Below are 19,708 nucleotides of genomic sequence, written 5' to 3'. Positions count from 1 at the left end.
GCTGGCCTCTCTATCCCCCGGTGCCTGGAGACTGATTTAATCCTATTTAACCCTTAACAAAACTAAAATGGAATCTTCCATAATACGTGCTCTTTCATTTGACCTACTAACACTCCAGAATGCTGCTTTGTTATTTCACGAATGAGTTTTCTGAATAAAAGTTTACTATTTTGCATCTGTGACCATGCATTGCCAAGTGCAATGATGAATTTACAGCTCCCAATTGCTATTGCCATGTGGGGGAGATAGTGGTCTATGTATTGTCACTCAGAATGGCAGATACATCAGCGGAGACATTTCAGAGGTAAGCAGGCAGGAGACAACTTTCCCAGATTTTTATGTGACAAATTCAGACTCCCTAGCTGGTACCCATCAGATATTAAAATGCTGATACTGCTTATGCAGACTGCTTAGAACACAATGAGTGCAAGATGAGACAGGTTTCTGAAGCAGTAAATGGTGTTTGCTCTTTTATTTCACCTCCCTTGAGATATGAACAGATCCAAAGAAATCAGAATATTGACAGGAAATGATAGCGCCTGAACTAAATAAAGCGACATGTTAAAATATGAAATGCCATTTAAAATTTTATTCGCAAAATATTCTCAGCCAGAATTCAAATATTTATCATGTATGTAAAAAAAAACATGACTTCAAATGTTGGTGCACCTTTGGGAAACTAAATTTGCACAGAAAATGGAAAACAATTTAACCTTTTGATCTTTATATTGTTTTGGGATTTTTGGATACTTTTTTCTCCAATGTCTCTCCCCTTTTTCATCCATCTTGTCATAATACTCAAGTGCACTGTCTCTGTACTTTGTCAAATCCTGATCTTCAAAAACCTGCTTAAGGTCATCCTCTTCGATAGAATATCAAGCAACATGTCTCATCACCCCTTCTCCTCAATCCCTCGCATCTCTGTCATTTTGCCAATCAATTAGCTTTATTCCAATTTGAGTTTTGAAGAATGAGGTGATCTTACTGAGAAATACGTGATCCTGAATGGGCCTAATAGGGTCGATGCTGAGAGGATGTGTTACGTTGTAATGTCATATATAGGGAGCAAGGAGCTAATTAGAATGTGAATGTATATATTTAAGTGCTCTTTGTTTGCTACTGTAGCAGTGTAGACATGTGGGGAATACAAATGGCCTGATTCTTTGTAAACATGGAGAAAGTGTCTAACATAACCAAAACAGGGCTCAGGCCCAATTCAGAGATCTCCCTCTTGAACCCTGAATCCACCGTTTACACCATCATCTCAAATGCAGTTGCCTTCAAACAGCTACATTTTTTGTTGGCACGCTGTCCAAAGCACACTTCTGAAGACGAAGTCTAAACTTGCTGGAGTACTTTGGAGGGGAAAGCTCCCCTTTTGGGGAGGTAAGGGACATTTTAAATTGACCTAGACATATCTCTGGAAGGGATAAAATGGCTTTGGGCTAACAGCTCTTTGGGATTATTAAAACTAGATACTAAAGTATGCATTGAATGGTTAAACTCATTGCTGCTGGCCAGCTCATTGAAGCTGTCAAGGGAACAATCAAACTGTCAAGGCATTTAAAACTTCTGACACTTAAATTTAGTCTTTAGTTTTTAAGGATACTTGCTATTTCAATCGATGTGTTGACCATAAGTCTTAGGGCTATTATAAGAGCTGTGCTCATGACTCATTGAATAACATTATTATAATGGGTAACAGAAACAGAAAGTGCTGGTGAAACCCAACAGGTCTGGCAGCATTTGTGGGAAGAAAGCAGATTTGACATTCTGAGTCTGGTGACTCTTCACTGGAACTGATGCAGATTCAACGGACTCAAAACTTTGATGTTGGGCTGAGAATATAAATGCTTGTATTTTTGTAAAAGGTTAATTTGCTAATGAAATTTAAATACAATAATGGCTTCTTTATCAATAAAAGTGTTACTTTTAAATTGTGAATCCATTATTAGACACACAGAACTCTATTTGATTTCAGCCTGGACTGCCCATGGTTGTTATGGGATGCTATCATGGACCATGTAAGGGCAAATGAAGGGAATGGTTTGGCATAAGCTGATACCAAGTTGTTAAACACACAATTAAAGAGATTTGAGGGTTGACCACATGTAATTGAGCATGTAATAGGACAAGTGGAGATAACAGGGGCATTGAGATCAGCATGGAGGGTCATGGGGTGTGTCAGAGGTGAATATGAGGTACTATGATTTGGCATGGGTAGGGATGAGCAGTCTGTGATGAATGAGCATTAAAGCACATTTTTACTTAAAAACAAACAGCTGGGACAAGGCATTGGAGCACCAGGATGGACCTCCACACTCTCTTCTCCCCATTCCACTTCCCAAACAAAAATTAGACTAACCGGAGCACATTCTTCCAAGCTGGGTTTGTAAAGCTGGGAATTTCCCCACCTCAGATCCTCGTTTGGGTGTGGAAATTCAGAATTCATTCAATCGACCACAAAGAGCTCTTGTGATGTGTTGACAATTTCCCTACCTCTGATCCATAAGGCCTGGGTTCATGTCTTACCTACTGCAGAGGTTTCTAATAACATAGCTGAATAGATTGATTAGTAAATATCTACCAAATCAAAGGAGAGCATTAAGAAACACATTTAATGAAGCTCCAGCATTTTGAGTGTAAAGTGTTCTGATTTATGGGAATTGGATTCCAGTCTCATGAGAGAGTGTAGAACAAGGAGATACAGTTTCAGAATCAGGGATGTCCCATTGATGGAAGTCCTTCCCTCAGACAGTCTTTAATCTTTGGATTTCCCCAGCTCAGATAGTAGTGCAGACTGGGTTAATGAATGTATCTGAGACTGTGATTGACAGACTTTTCATCTACACGGGAGTTATGGGGATCAAGCAGGAAAAAGTGAAGATGACAACATAATCAGACCACCCATGCCGTTATTGAATGAGAGAGCAGACTTTGTGAGCTAAATGACCTGCTCCGATACCTCAGATTATGCTCATAACGTACACAAATGTTATGAACACAAACAGAAACTGCTGGAAAAGCTCAGCAGATCTGGCAGCATCTGTGGAGAGAATTCAGAGTTGACATTTCGGGTCTGGAGACCCATCCTCAGAACAAAGTCATGAAGCTCCCTTGAATTTTTTTGTTTTTCTATGTCAGGAGCATTTAAGTGGCATCTCACACATTCTTCCACATGCACTAGTTATCTTTCCATAACTCCCTGCATAAGGCGAGACTCTGAGTGTCAGCATTGTAAATTAGAAACATTTTAAAGCAAGGTCAACTGGTCAATCATCAGCAATAGAAACACACCAGAAAATGAGGTTTGGTAATCTTTGATTTCTCAAGATGTTCAAAATTAAATTTTGCAGCTGCAAATCAGAACGAGATAATTTAAAACAATTGTAAGAGCCCCTAGATAGTAACTGCAGCTATGAATACAGAACATTCTTTCAAGGGATGTGGCTGCTAATTGCTGACTAGCATTTATTGCCCATCCCTTGCTGCCCTTGAGAAAGTGGTAATGAGACTTGCTCCCAAACCACTGCAGTCCACGTGCTGTACTTTGTCCCACAATGCCCTTAGAGAGGGAATTCCAGGACTTTGACCCAGTGACAGTGAAGGAACGGAGGTACGTTTCCAAGTCAGGATGGTGGGCGGCTTGGAGGGGAACTTGAAGGCGGGGGCTTTCCATGGAGCTAGCAGTTGATGGTGTGTCCTCCCTCCACAAAGCCAACTCCAGAGCATGGGCTGTCCTCCAGGAAGCTAGATGGAGGTCACGGAGAGCAGCAGAGTGAGGATTTTCCTGAAAGCAGCCTAGACAGCTGGGGCTCCATTGTGGCCTACATGGGACAGAGTCCCATTGTGTCAGCTGTGGCCTAGATTTGGGGCAGCTATTGATGAAGAGATCCAGCACCACTTCCAGTGTGCTAGCTCAGGAAAAGGGTACTCAAGAACAACAACATCAGATCCAACACCAAGCTCATGGTTTACAGAGCTGTGGCAGTTCCCGTCCTCCTATATGGCTCTGAGGCAATGACTGTCTACAGCAGATACTTCAAGGCATTGGAGCAGTATCACGAATGCTGCCTGTACAGGATCCTGCAAATCCACTGGGAAGAAAGAAGCACCGACACCAACGTCCTCGACCAGGCCAACATCCCCAGCATCGAGGCACTGACCACTCCAGATTGGCAATGGTGGGATGGGCACATTGCCCACATGGCAGACATGAGACTCCCCAGGCATCTGCTCTACTCCCAGCTCTGAAACAGCAGGTGAGCCCCAGGTGGACAGAGGAAGTGCTTCAATGAGTGGGGCATTCCCACAGGTATCTGGGAATCACTGAGCTAAGACTGTCCAAAGTGGAGGAGGCTCCTAGCACCTTGAGACTTGCTGGAAAAAAGCGGGAGCCAAGCAAAAAACAGTGAAAGGAGCATGCTGCCATAGCAAAGCCCCACGCACAACAACCACATCTGCCCCAAGTGCTGCATTGGTCTGAACAGCCACCTACAGACTCTCCTTGAAAGTGGAAGACAGTCATCCTCATTTGCAATGGTCTGATGATGAGATTCAGGGCTTACAATAGACGGTTTTGCACTGAACAGAAAGTGTTAACCACTTCAGCACATAGCAACTACCGTGTTATCTCAACCACCAGAATAGCGCTCTTCTCTATATCTCCCCTACAGTGCCTTTGTCTCTTTCTCTCTCTCGCTCTCTCTCTTTCTGGTGTACATTAATTACTGGATGTGCAAAGTAAAGTCACAACAACAAAATAATTCAGCTGAGCGGGAAAGGAAGCTCTGTGGGCGGTGGGTGGGGAAAATGGTGAATGGGTAGGGAGTCGCATTGTGTTTGACCCTGGAAGTTGTGAGTAGCTGAGACCATAGGCTCCTGTTAGATTTGTTGTTTTTGTGGAGAACCATGTTTGTAACAGGGCTGCCCTTTGTGACAGATCTCCCCAGTCAACTGTTAGAAAAAACTGTAGTTGGTACGCAGAGATGGACAGCCTCCACCTCCCCTTAACTAAACTACTTTAAAGGCTATCTTTTCTTCTCTACTCATCCAGGGGTTGTATGCGGTGGGAGTTGGGACAGCAGTTATTTCCTATCCCTAGTTGCCCAAGAGAACATGCAATATTATAACCGACAGCATAAAATTCAAGCTACAGCAAATCAAAAGGTTTTCAACAAAAATAAGATGTATATAAACGTAATGACCAATTGTGCAGGATCAGAACAATACTCAATAATTTAGTGCTGAGTTATGATATAATGGACCCAATCCCAGGCTGGGATTTATGTCAGAACTTGGTTTCTATTATCTTTGTTGTGGAAGATGAGCACAAGTCATATTTCAATCCAAAGTCTAGAATCCAGCACTGAGACAATGGTGTCCAGCATGCAATTTCAATGAAATCTGGAGTCCCACAAAAACACACCTACTGAAATTGGTTTTGTTCTGAGGCATCTAGCCCATGGTTTTCCCAATGGTGGCCTGGAACATGTAGTCCCTGAGTACAGGAGACAGGTTCAGAAAGTATCAATTAATCTCTTGAAGTTTGAACATGAAGTTCTGCTGTGACTGAGATAGTTTGGCAGATTATCTGCTCCTAAGTAGCCCACGGTGGCAATTCTAACGTGACAGGAGAATGGCAATATTTAGCAAAATGTAGGGTTTCAATAGATCACCACATCGCAGGAACAAACAGGATTCCATGCAAAGCCTGAAACACAATTTGAAAAGAAATGATGTGAACCTTCTTATCAGAGCCCAGTCAGCGTGATTCCATATGAGACCTGGGAAGCAAGGAACAAGAAGAAGACTTAGGGCAGTGTGGACTGAATGGCCTGCTTCCACACTGCAGGGATTCTATGAAGAAGAAAACTCTTGTCAATTCCTCAATATATATTTGCTACTGTGAGAGTGTAGTTCAGAAGCTCTGAGGTGCAACATGCATTGCAAGAAAGTATGCGGGTAAGTAGGAATGTTTTATTACTGTCAACATCTCTGTGTATGTGCACAGCAAATTTTGCAAATTCTGCCGCGTTACCCACAAAATGTGAGGACAAAATGACAAGAATGTTAGCAAGAAGTGTGCTGGTGGTAAAATTACAGGTGGTGAACGTAAAAGAAAGGCTATAACACTGGAAGAGAAGCTAGATGTTATAAAGCATTTTGAGCATAATGAGAGAACATGTGATATAGTCACCTAACAGGAATAAAGGAGTCTACCTTACACAATGTTAGAGACAATGCAGCAAAGATTAAAGCAAGCTGTATTGCTGGAACAAATCTGAGTGCTAGTAAATCTGTGAGGTTACGGGCAAAGGAACTTGAGGAGATGGAGAAGCTTCGAAGTGTGTGAATAGAAGATCAAATAAAAATGCGATCTGGGACCTCCCTTCTCACCATAAAAGAGAAAGCCTTATCAATTTATGAAGATCTAACATAAAAAGCTGAAAATCCTGCTGCTGTGCCTGCCTTTAGCGCTAGCAGTAGCTGGTTTGCTGGTTTTAAGAACTGCTATGCTTTTCGTAACATAAAGTTATGCGACGAAGCTGCCAGTGCCAATGAGGAACATGCGATGGCATTTACTCCCACAGCAAAAATAAAAGTTGATGGAGAAGGCTACAACTTAGATCAAATTTTCAATTTGGATGAGACAGTTTTATTCTGGAAGTGAATGCCATCCAGAACCTACATTTTCATGAATGAAGCACACGCTCCAGGCTTTAAGGTGGCAAAGGATCATATGACTGTGCTGCTGGGTGCCAATGCCAGTGGAGACTTAAAGCTTAAGCCTGTGGTGTTGTACCACTCTGCCAACCCACGAGCCTTGAAAAGTTACCTTCAGCCTACTCGACTTTAGGTCAAACAAAAGTGGTTGGATAATTGGGCAAATTTTTTCTGACTTTACTATTGATGTTTTGGAAGATGCTTTTACAAAGTATCGCAGGGAAAAACAAAAATTGGATTTCAAGATTCTCCTCAAACTGGATAATGTGCCAAGCCATCCTCCCACCATTAGTGAGCTTTCTAAAAATATCAAAGTGCTATTTCTATGCTCAAACACAACCTCTCTCCTTCAGCTCATGGGCCAGAGGTGCAATAGCAGCTTTTAAAGCTTATTATTTAAGGCACACGTTTAAGATGCTGATTACAGCCACTGAGAGGGATAAGGACAGTGTTCTTCAATTTTGGAAGAGATTTAGCATCAAGAATGCAATTGACATTATTGTGGAGGCCTGGGATGATGTCAGTAAGGACTGCCTACATGCAATTTTGCAGAAGCTTCTCCCAGATTTTTTTTCAATATTTTAAAATCTTTGATCCGTCAGAGGAGTTCCCAAGGATCAAAGAAGATTGTGTTGATCTTGCAAAGCAAGTTGGATTTGAAGAAGTGGACAGTGAGGATGTTGAAAAGCTGCTTAAGTCCCACTGTGAAGGCCTCGCCACAGCTGATCTACAATGACTTGTCGCTGAGGGGTACGTGGAAGCTGGAGATGAAGAAAATTAAGTCCAGGATGCAGCACCACGAGAGCTTTCCACTTCTGTTTTGTCTACTATCCTGGGGAAAATTGAGAGGCAGTTGCAGCTCTCAGAGGACAATGATTACAATGCAGAATGCAGCAGGGTATCAGTTTGTTGAATAAGGTCTTATTTGGCACCCTATGAACAGCTTCTTCATGAAAGAAGAAAAAGGGCGAAGCAGCAAAAACTGGATGTCTTTTTTCAGCTAATCCCCAAGAAACAGTCAGAAGACAATGAACCACAACTATCCACTTCTGGATTAACTATTTTTCAGCCTAACCCTGCAACCACAACTATACCTGAAGGTGGTGATGATGATGATAATGAAGGTGATAACCCTCAGTCCCTACAGTAACAACAGAGCAACCTCAAAACCTCCTCCCCCATCAAGTCATCTTCTCATTTTTTCAATAAAAGGTGTTAAATTTACTTTTATTTCATTATTAGATATAAATAAAACATTTATTCAAACTGTGCTATTGTATCCATTGTATTAGGCTCTTGCGTGATTTTGAGTAATATTTTTTGGTGGTCTGCCCTAACCCTGCTTTTGCCATAGGCCCTGTTATTTCTAAAGTGCAATTTTCTATAATGTGATGTTTCACAGGAACGCAACTGTCGCTTTACAACAGAACCCCCTGTGTTTGTTTCTTTCCCCTCCCAGCCAAACGTCATCAAGCACCCTGATCACTATCTGATGCCCTGGCCTCTGTTATCTCTGGCAAATCAACAGCTACCCCATATTAAATAGCCAAAGTACAACCATCCAATTTTCTGCCTGCAATAGGGCTAAATCCTCATCTGGACTGCCATTGCAATCCTTTTTATTCCCACATAACAACCGACTGCTCCCTGTGAAGCAGATTTCCGGTTCCCTGTGGATGGGAACACAACCAAAATAAAAGGGAACCTTTCGGTAATACTCTGCAGCTCATTCTCGCTCTTTATGGTTTATCGCCTCACAACAGTCATCCAAAACAGAACTTGCCTCCAGGCTAATGTTTCTACTTGTGGGCATGAACAGAATCAAGGGCGATAAATATGATAAATTCACTATATTGCCATAGGGAACTCTGGAGAAACATCTTTACTGAGAGCTTGGTTAGAATATGGATTTGTTAGCACAAGGAGTCATTCAAATAAGCAGCACAGAAGCGCTGAAGGTGAAGCTAGACAAGTACATGAGGGAGAGAGGAAGAGAGGGTATATTCCTGTGGTTAGATGAGGAGCAATGTAAAAAGGCTGGTGTGAAGCATACACATGGGCACACTCTGTAATGATATCTCATGGTGAGACTGCAATTTAAATGCCAGTGGAAATGTTCAACACAGGAAGAGGGGGATGGCATCTTCATAGACAAAAGTTTTGCAATGAATCTTGCAATTGAAGCATCCCTCAAGGAAAGGCAGACAGCTTTGAAATATTTCACTTACTACCATCTGTTCCCAGTTCTATTTTCATTGCCGGGCGAGTTATCATCATCAGCAGTCAACTATCTGTTACCTATTGAATGATGCATCTGATCAACAGCTCCAAGCACTACATTTCACATTTGTCCAGATATTGAAAAAGATTAAAGTTTTAACCCCTGTAGACGTTAACAAAGCATCAACCATGATTTCATTGAATGACCAAGCAGATTAAATGGCCTAATTCTGTTCCTATGTCTTATGGTCTTATATGATGCAACCCATACGATGACTGTTATTTTAGCTATTGCCCAGTAGCTTGTAAGGTTTATAATTTATTTGTAGTTTAGGGTCAAGAGGACTGACAAAGTAAGTGTTGAGGTTGTTGAGGTTGGTTGGCTCGCCGACGTTTCGCAGACGTTTCATTACCCTGCTGGATAACATCCTCAGTGCAGCCTCCGATGAAGTGTCAGTGTGTTTTCCCGCCTGGTTTTTGAAGTCTGGGGTCCGTTGAGATGGATTGCCTCACTTCCGGTTTTTTACAAAGTAGGTTTTGTTGAATGCAGCAGAGGAGTAATCCAGAGGCCCAGAACAACGTCCTGAGTGCACTGGTTCAAATCCCACAATAACAGCTGGTGAAGACCTAGTTTTGTGATGGAGCAGTTAAACCCACTGGGTTCACTGGTAAGCTTTAAGGGAGGAAACTCACCATCATTACCCAATCTGGTCTATGTATGACTCCATATCCATCGAAATATAATACATGTCTCAATGACCTTTGGCTTACTCAGTCAGGTTCAGGGAAATTAGTTGTGTGCAATAAATATTGCTTTTGACAATGACACATTTATTCCATGAAAGAATTAATTAAAAATCCAAAAGATGGAAATAGGAACATGGAGAAGAGCAGGAGAATCAAAGTGATATGCTGTACCTCCTGTCATTTCAATTGATAAATGGCCTGAGAGAAGCACCAATTTAGAAAATTTTATGTGAGTCAATGATCTGATAGAACACCAGGTTGAGTCAGAATGCATTCCACTTCCAATAGTTCTTGGGAGCCGTTGTGGACCAGATATTATCAAATAAATCGTAACTCTTACAAACTACTGGGAAGTAACTAAAATGACAGTCTCCATATGGCTATCATATAAGACCAAACGACCAAGGATCTAATTAGGCCATTATTAATGGAAAATGAAATTGTCACTTTTATTGAAAAGGACTCATCCTCTTTTAAGATGGTGTTTTCAGTTAGAAAACAGTCTGAGTCTATGATTAATAACAGCAATAACTCATATCTGATGTAACAGGTAACAAAGTTAGGTGAAACAAATTAAATCAGAAAATATTAGAGAAATTCAGCATCATCTTTGGAGAGAAAATAGAGCTGATGTTTCAAGTCCAGTGACCCTTCTTCAGAACTGATAGTAGCTAGGAAAAGCTGACGTTTATGCTGATCTTGGAGGGTGGGGGGAAACGGAGTTAGAGAGTAGGTGGAGATGACAAAAACAAGAAGGAAGTTTCAAATGGAAATCCTGTTGGAGAGAGGAGCAGAACTTCTTCAAGGTGGGCAAACCTAGAAGAAATGTGACAGTGAATTAAATATTAAAAAAGAACGAAGACCGGCAGATGCTGAAACTCCGAAGCAAACAAAAATAGACAATGGATTGTAAAAAAAAGGTTTAAAACAGGCAGTTGAGCATTTGTAGCCCAGCCCTAATTGCCCTTGAACTATGCGACTTGTTTGGTAATTTCTCATTGTGCTCGTTAACCACGTTGTGTTTAGACAAAATTCACATGACAACTAGACTGAATAGGGATAACAGATTTCCTTCCCTAAAGGGCATTAAGTGATCCAGATTGATTTATCTCAGAATTGAATGGTAACTTTTTGGTCACCAGCGCTGAGATTAATTCACAATTCCAAATGTATTAATTGAATTTAAGTTTCCGAAGCTACTATGGTGAACATGTGTACCCAAAGCGTTAACACGAGTTACCACTACACAACCATCTCCATCTGAATGCTGACAAACTGATTGTATTTTCTGATAAATCTATCCTTTGTAGAGTTGAATTGAACTGAAGAGTTAACTTTACCTCTCTAAACCACAATGTGTGAAAGCACCTGGCTAATTGGTAGCATACATCTATTTTAAAACAATGGGCAGGATCCATTGTATTAAAAACAAAGAAGAATGTCAGCCAAAGAGCTTTAAACACGCTGATTCTGGCATCTCACAATGTCATTGAAAATCCAAGTATTTGCAATTATTTACAATATTATTTGTATTCTATTTTAGGGGAGTTATTGATATTTTAATATTGAAAACATTGGGACATTAAGTGCTCCCATTGCTGCAGTTGAAATTGAGCCTTCGCACAAACAGCATAATCAGATTACCAAGTCTATTAGCATCAAACGATAAAGTCATTGTACTCTATGTTTATTTATCAGGATGGGTTATCATCTCCTCATTAAACATGCCATTATCAATATCAGTTCATGTTTTAGTTACAAAATGATTGCCTTATTGAACCTATCAATTCCTAAGGGAACCTTTGCAGCTTGCCACAGTCAATTATTGTAAACCTCTGTACACCATTAGGTATCTGTTGTTGCTTAATTCATTATGCCCAAATATCGCATCTGTCACAGTTGTAGTTTTCATGACATCAGTAACACAACACTTTTATAGATTCATCAACATTCACAGCACAGAATGATTGCCCGATTGTGTTAAGATTTTAAGACTTATTATATAGTGAGTAGTTCACACTCTTGGAAACCGTTCCCGCTCCCGTATTCCTTTATTATATTGACAATCAGTTTCACAGATGTTTGCATGAGCAGTCTACACTGAAATAATTGAAAATAGACAGTTAAGGAAGCAAATTATACTAATTATTTATAAATTGAAGCTTAGTCCTCAACTGGTGTATATATCAAATTCTGAGCACTACATTTTCAAAATAAATGCGAAGATCTTGTATAATTTGCAGAATTGATATACAAGAATGAAATGAGGGATGAGGGACTTTGGTTATGGGAGAAGCCAGGTAAAGTGTGAATTGCTTTCCTTATTGCATAATCAGTTCAGGGGAGAATTAAGTAAGGTGCTCAAAATCACATAGCTTTTTGTAAATGAGAATACTTTGTTTCTCAAACAACTGGTAACCAGAGGTAAAATGAAAACTTGTTTCCTTAAACAGTGAATTCTTGTGATTTGAAATGCACTGCCTGTAAGGGTGGTGGAAGCAGATTAGATTAAAATTTTCAAAAGGAAATTGGAGAAATTAGGTAAATACAGGAATAGAGTGGAGGAGTGGAAATAATTCGAATATTGCCATAATAGGTGCAGGCAAGATGGATGAAATTGCTCATCTGTACATGGGTCCACGGTTTAAAGGGTTAGATTTTGTTTTTAACTGCCTGAATATGAAACATACGTAGAATTAAAGTCACCATGATCTTAAGAGACCATAGGCTGCTCTCTCATGAGAGAGAGAGAGAGATGACTAGTGGTAGTGGCTTAACCTGAGGGCCACCATGCCTGAGGTGAGGGAAGAGGTTGAGAAGCAGAATCCTCAAATGGTAATGGAAATTGAACTCATGCCATTGATGTCTCACTTTACGAGCCAGTCATCTAGTGAAACCAAATATAAAGCACAGTGAGACAGAAGCATGTACACAAACATTTAATGCAAAGGATCATACAATCCACAGTGAACCTGCCAAACTTTCCTTCCTTAATTTGAATGAAGGAGAAGTGGGTTGGCTCCAATCGTGCATATGGCCTTTCTGACAGGATTACAAGGTGATGCTTAATGACCAGTCAACATATTCCTGCATATATTCTGATTGTCAGTCACCTACTTTGAGAGTTAACTCTGTTTCTCTCACCCTCATGTACAACGTGAGTGGATGAGTATTTTGAAGAAGCATAGAGAATGGTGGAGAAACCCAACGGGTCTGGCAGCATCTGCGGACAGAGAACTAGCAGTTTTGAAAAAGACTAACACTAGACTCAAAACCTTCACTCAGTTTCTCTCTCTGCACAGATGCTGTAAGCCCTGCTGAGTTTCTCCAGCATTCTCTGTATTTGTCACAGATTTCCAGCGTCTGCAATTTTTTGCCTTTATTTGAGTTTTTTCGACACTTGCTGCTTTCATATTAGGTTTTCACAATGTGCTGTACTTTATTTTCCACGTTTCTTAATCTCAGTTAAAAGTCAAGATCTGGCTTGAACAATAGAAAACAAGGAACTGTACATGAAAAACTTCAGTCACATGATAATTAGCAAATTAAAAATGAACACAAAGATTTGTTTAATCTAGCAATCTACAAGACCAGATATCTCAAAACACTTTATACTTAGGAAGTACTTTTGAAATGAAATCAATAGAATAAAGAACTAGTCTCATTAATGGTGGACATTAAATTATAATTGATTGTCATAAAAATCCATCTGGTTTATTAATGTACTTTATGGAAGGAAATCTGTCATTCTTACTTAGTCTGGCCTACGTGTCAGTCTGGGTCCACTGTAATATTAACCGACTTCTGAAAAGGCCCTCACAAGCCACTCAGTTAATCATGGAATCCCTACAATGCGGAATCAGGCCATTCAGCCCATCACGTTCATAATGACTCTCTGAAGAGCATCCCACCCCGACCTACCCCTCTAATCTAACCATGTAACCCTGCATTTCCCATAGCTAATCCATCTAGCTGGCACTTCCCTGGATACTATGGGCAGTTTTAGCATGGCCAATCCATCTAACCTGCACATCTTTGGTCTGTGGGAGGAAATAGGAGCACCCAATGGAAACCCATGCAGACGTTGGGAGAATGCGCAAACTCGACATAGACAGTCGCCTGAAGCTGGAATCAAACCCAAGTCCCTGACGCAGTGAGGCAGCAGTGCTAACCGCTGTGCATCTGTGCCATTAAGAGGTAACTAGGGATGGGAAACAAATGTTAGCCTTGCTGATGGCACCCACATCATATAAGAACAAAGCGAAAAGAAAAAGAAAGAATATTTTTTGCATGGTCTACTGTTTGTCATTTCAATGGCAATTTCGGGCCAAGAGCTAGATCCATCCAAGATTAATTCAAAAACTTTACTGTACTCCATATTATCTTTCTTCCTTTAAAAAGTTTTTCTTGATACTTCAGTCTTTAATACATCTTGTGGGACCTTATTAATTTGAGTGGAGAAGTTTGGATGTGGGCTGTCCTATTGCGACCTTAAGCGCACTGCATAATATGTTACATTAAAAAGAAGAGATAGGGAGCATGCTAACTTGATGATAAAGACAAAATAAAGTTCCAGTTTTTAACTGGTTACAATTATCTTAAAACTAGGTCATACAATTTAATGTAAAATTTTCCATTCAAACTTGTATGAAGTGTACTGATGAATTCATGCTGATAAATTCATGATCCTGTGGGTTATCTGCTGGAAATCAAGCTCCACTATGCCCAGAGTGATCATAAATGTGAAAAGATTTTATTAAAATATCCAAAGTCCCCAAATTATATGACTGATGAACTCAGTTTAACAGAAAACACTCACCAGTTTTCTGTACTTAACTATTTATTGCACATGAATACTCGATAACAAGTGCAATTGGGAACAATGAATTGCTAACTTTATCTCTAATTTAAACTCTACCTCTTCTTAAATTCACCACTTCACAACAGGCAGATACACAAAAACATGGATTTTTTTTAAAAAAAGGTCCAAGGAAACAACTCACCAGTCTGAACAACGAAATTCGATGAGGCTCTTTTTTCCAGGTCCTTTTATACTTTGATGTTGACACAAGATTGTTTGCATACCAACGTTCTCTTTCATTCACTAGGTGGGAAATAATTCATTCACTTTGAGAATTCATCCATTCATGGTTATGATTTGTTCATTCACTATCGTTGAAGGCATTTTATTCCTCCTTCATCTGGTAATTTGCAGAGGAAGGTGTGTGAAAGATGGAGACTTCCTGGAAACCCACATATAGGAGAGACAGAAATAGATTGTTCGAAGTTTGCACTTTGTTGACTGTCTGCTTCTCCTACATTGGCCCCACACAAGCCATCTTTGCTGGTCAGGAACTCATCAAAATATTGCTGTCAAGCAATTGCCCTTTCTAGTTCAGAACCCATTGAGTCCCTATTTGTTTTCAGTAACACTGTTCCAGGTAAAAGCAAAATTGTACTGTATATAATTCAAAATGTTCCCAGTAAGCTAGATCTTTTAAAGCACTGCCATTTATTTGCACAATCTACAAAGAACCAACAAACTGCAGATGCTGGATGTCAGAAACAGAAACAAAAATTATTGGTAAAGCTCAACAGGCCTGGCAACATCTGTGGTGTGAAAGCAGAGTTAACTTTTTGGGTCCAGTGACCCTTCTTCAGAACCTTCTTCAGATGAAGTTTCATGATAATTGTTAAGCAGAGAGTTGCTGTCTTGTTTCTATATGTGAATGAACAATAATACAGTTCCATTGCCACAATCATCATTACTGAGGCTAGGTTGCAAACACAAGTTTATTAAATGAATTTAAATGGCTGTCACAGTGGGATTTAAATCCATGTACACAGAGCATTAGTCTTGTTCAGTGATATTTCCACGATGTTACCATCTCAAACTTATAGTGAAGCTTATTCTTTTATATGGAAGTTCCCCTCCAATGCAGCCATCAACTTGCCTTGGAGTGAGATTACTGTCCATTCACTTGCAGGATTAAAACTGGAATTATCCCCAGCATTATTAAAATACAAAAGAGAGAAAAGTGTTCACTGTGTTGTCCATGATATTTTAAACAATCTCACTGGACTGTAGAATCTCAAGGCATCATAAACCTTCAAAGCTATATACCCAAAAGCTGTTTAATAAAATCAAAAGTCATGACAATTAACTTGCCCTTTATCACATTTATTGTTTGACAGATTTTCCTGAAACATTTGTAGACGTAACAAAAAGACTCCACTTCCAAATAATCCTTTGACAAGTCAAAGGTAGAGGTGTTTGAAGGATGTTTCATGTAAATGCAACCTCTTAACGTTATAACTCTGGAAAAGCTATCATGAAACAACAAGTTAAAGAAAAGGTATTCATGCCAAATGATGGATTCTTACCTCCGAGCAAGTAACACTTGAGAAATTAGGTTTTGACATTCAGAGTTCAGCATTTCCATCACAAATTAAGAAAACAAGAAAATTATTTTGAAAAACAAATGATGGATGGGATTCAACAATGGTAAAAATGTAACTGGATTTTCACGATATCAGTGATTTTGGAGCCATTTACAACTTGTGAATATTCTAGAACATTCATCCCCATTCATGGCACACCCAACTTTAACTGGAATCAGAGTATGATTCCATACCTTTATTAGTCCATGGTTCACAGATTGGAGTTATTGTAAGGCATGATCTGGATTTAAACATTTGAAAGGTGTGTTCAAAATGTCTTAACCACACACCTCTATACCCCTGCCCCATTCCAACTCATGCCCTCCATCAAACCCAGGGTCAACTCATGCTTTCCTTGCCATCACATGATACTCCCACAACCAGTTATCCAGTTTATACTATGGACAGAACCATTGAAGTCTATAGTAACAATGGAATGTTTGGAAATAACTAACAGAAACAGGAGAAAAGAAACATGCATCCACAAATCTTATGAAAAGTAAACTGGGTCCTTATAATTCCACGAAGATGCCAACAGACAGAACTTTCAAACATCAATGATAGAGGCTTCAACACATCTCATCTTTTAATATTGAGCAAATAAACATTGAGAAATGGACAAAAGAAATCAGAAAAAAAAAGGTTATTATGAACACAACTATGTCAAAAAAGTTCTCTTCTACTTCCAAAAGACATTTTCCTTCAGATAATTCTTTTTATAAGTCTGAATTGACATCTAGGCCTCTTTATCAGATCATGAACACTTCTAAAAATTAAACAGAATTATATCTTACAAACAGGCAATGCCCCAAACACTACTATCACCATCCATGCCCTGCCCCACCAGCTGGGCAGACAATTGGTATACAGTCAGAAAGGAGTTGTCCTGTAAGTCCTGAACATTGACTGCAGCCCCCATAAAGTCTCACGGCAACAGGACAAAAATGGGCAGGAAAGACACACGCTGATTAACATCCCTTCTCAGTTGAGAAATCAGATTTACTCCGCATAAAACACCACTTGCAAGAAGCATTAATTTGGCAAGAACACAAAATATACTCTCGGTGGGGTCTATAACATCCATGACCAAGAGTGGCTTAATAGCACCACTACTGACTGAGCGGCCCTAAAAGACAAAGCTGCTTACTGGGTCTGTGGCTTTCACATGATTGGATCAGAAAGGGCAAGAGTCACTTAGCTTGACCCAACAAAGCAAGTTTCAAGTCACTTCTTCCAAAAACCTCTGTCTGGCCTCTCCGGCAACAACGTTGTACCATTCACCCTCCTCACCTACCATGCTGGAGATTGTTCCCTTCAGTCATTGATGACAGTTGCCTTCCACATGATCTCCCCCTTTAACCCATCAAGCATTATATTATCCTCCAAAGATTCTAGATGAAGATGTTGAGTTATTTTTCTTAAAAGGCTGCTATATGCCTCTTGAATCACACTCAGCCATGTACAGGCCTCAAGTACCATAAGTAAGCCCTGGGTTGAATTGTGGGAAATGATTTAGACAAACTCCTGAATTCCCAATTTGTTTTTAGACTTGGAGAATCAATTTAGCAAATTAATCATCTTTTGCGTCAGAGCCTTTCTGAGAGTTGGTTAAAAATGTCTCTGCCTTCCACATTCTTATGGTGAAAAAAATTGATAGCAAATCCTGAAACATGGAAGTTGACTAAAAGCAGTAAGCAATATGTCAATGTCAATGAAGGATGATTTTCAACCATGAGGTTATGTTGGGTTTTGCACAATACACCGGCACACTCATGAGGTGTGATTACCTTGTTAGTCGAAGAGCAGGTAGCACACCAACTTCATGTTGCCTGCTCATTTCAATGCTTTCAACATCCAGTCAGTGCTGATCCCACTACTGATTAGGACAGCATGTTGGTTCAGTGGTTAGCACTGCTGCCTCACAGTGGCAGGGTCCAGGGTTCAAGCCCACTCTTGGGTGACTATCTCTGTAGAGTTTGCACATTTTCCCTGTTTCTGCAAGTGCCCTGGTTTCCTCCCACAGTCTACAGATTTGCAGATTAGGTTGATTGCCTGTATTAAATTGCCCATAGTGTTCAGGGATGTGTAGGTTAGGTGCATTAGCCATGGGAAATGCAGGGTTATAGGGTACGGGGAAGGGTCTGTGTGTGATGCTCTTTGGAGGGTTGGTCTGGATTTATTGGGCCAAATGGCCTGTTTTCACATTATAGAGATTCTAAGGAGGACATATCATCACTAGCCCTCAATACTCAAAAGGTGGCTTGCACTCCATAAAGGTACATTGTTCTTCTTAAAGGGGATGTGCATTGAGCTGGAAGAGATGATGGCAATCAAGTAGGAAACAAATTGGATGTGAACAATGACACAGCATAGGGAAAATTAACTCCAAATCTTATGAATACTGCACTGGAGTCCTTGGAGCAGGATGTGGAAAGGAGGAATTGTGCTCCATTTTGGTAGAGGATCAGGCACAAGCTAAGGACAGAGGGGTTCATATAGCTGTGGACGTCAATGCTATGAGTTAAGCTGAGGACCTGGCTGCAGAGATGGAAGATGTTCAATGATTTTGACATGAGTAGTCAAGGTAAGTGAATGCAAATACTCTGCTAACCACAGACACTCCTTAACATAATACACCCTGTCACTCACCTACCAAACATCTCTATCAATGACAACAGAAAAAAAGTTGCTGGAAAAGCTCAGGAGACCTGGCAACACCTGGTGAAGAAAAGTCAGAGTTAATGTTTCGGGTCCGGTGACCCTTCCTCAGAACCTGAAATGTTAACTCTGATTTTTCTCACAGAATCTGCCAGACCTGCTGAGCTTTTCCAGCAACTTCTGTTTTCATTCCTGATTGACAGCATCCGCAGTTCCTTCAGTTTTTATCTCCATTAATGAGTGCTCTAATTTGATATCATCTGCTTCCCCTCACGCACTCACATACTGAACAGAGCTGCAAGCTACACGCCTCCATTTCTCAGCTTACACACATTGTCAGCTATTCAAACATGGTAGTTCCATCTGTTCCATCTATTGCACCACTATCAAAAAAATACATCCATCACTCTTGAAGATGTGCAATTGGAAATAGCAAGAGTTAACCAAAGGACTATGCTGGGAAAGGATTACTGCCATAATCTTCTTTAAACATGAGGGTCTGCATCTAGCTTAGTCTAGTATGGGAAAGATAAATCAATTACTGGCCTAACTAGAAGAGCTGTTCTGTCAAACAAGTAGTTTTTCATATGTTAGCTACTAGTCACTGGTTAAATTTTACACCATTGAGATCTCAAACTGTTTTGTCTAGAAGTTCATATGAACATCATGTTTGATGCTTAAGGTACAATTCAGTACTAACCACTTTAGATCCTAACCCTTCATCTGTGGCCAAGCTTTCTTTTTCATTATCAATATTATACATTTGTGTATATAATTACATTTATGTCTACTTTAGGTCCCCCAGTTTCCTGACTTCATCAGTTCAGGCAGGTTTTTAATTGTGGAGGTTTCACTATTTTCCCAGCACATCTTCTATTCAGATCTGGAAGACTGGCAGATCTCTAGGATGTAAACT

The sequence above is a fragment of the Rhincodon typus genome, chromosome 28 (genome assembly GCF_021869965.1).
Source record: "Rhincodon typus isolate 14 chromosome 28, sRhiTyp1.1, whole genome shotgun sequence".
Classification (NCBI taxonomy): Eukaryota; Metazoa; Chordata; class Chondrichthyes; order Orectolobiformes; family Rhincodontidae; genus Rhincodon; species Rhincodon typus.
The sequence above is the reverse complement of the archived record's forward strand: the minus strand, read 5'-3'. Positions refer to the sequence as shown.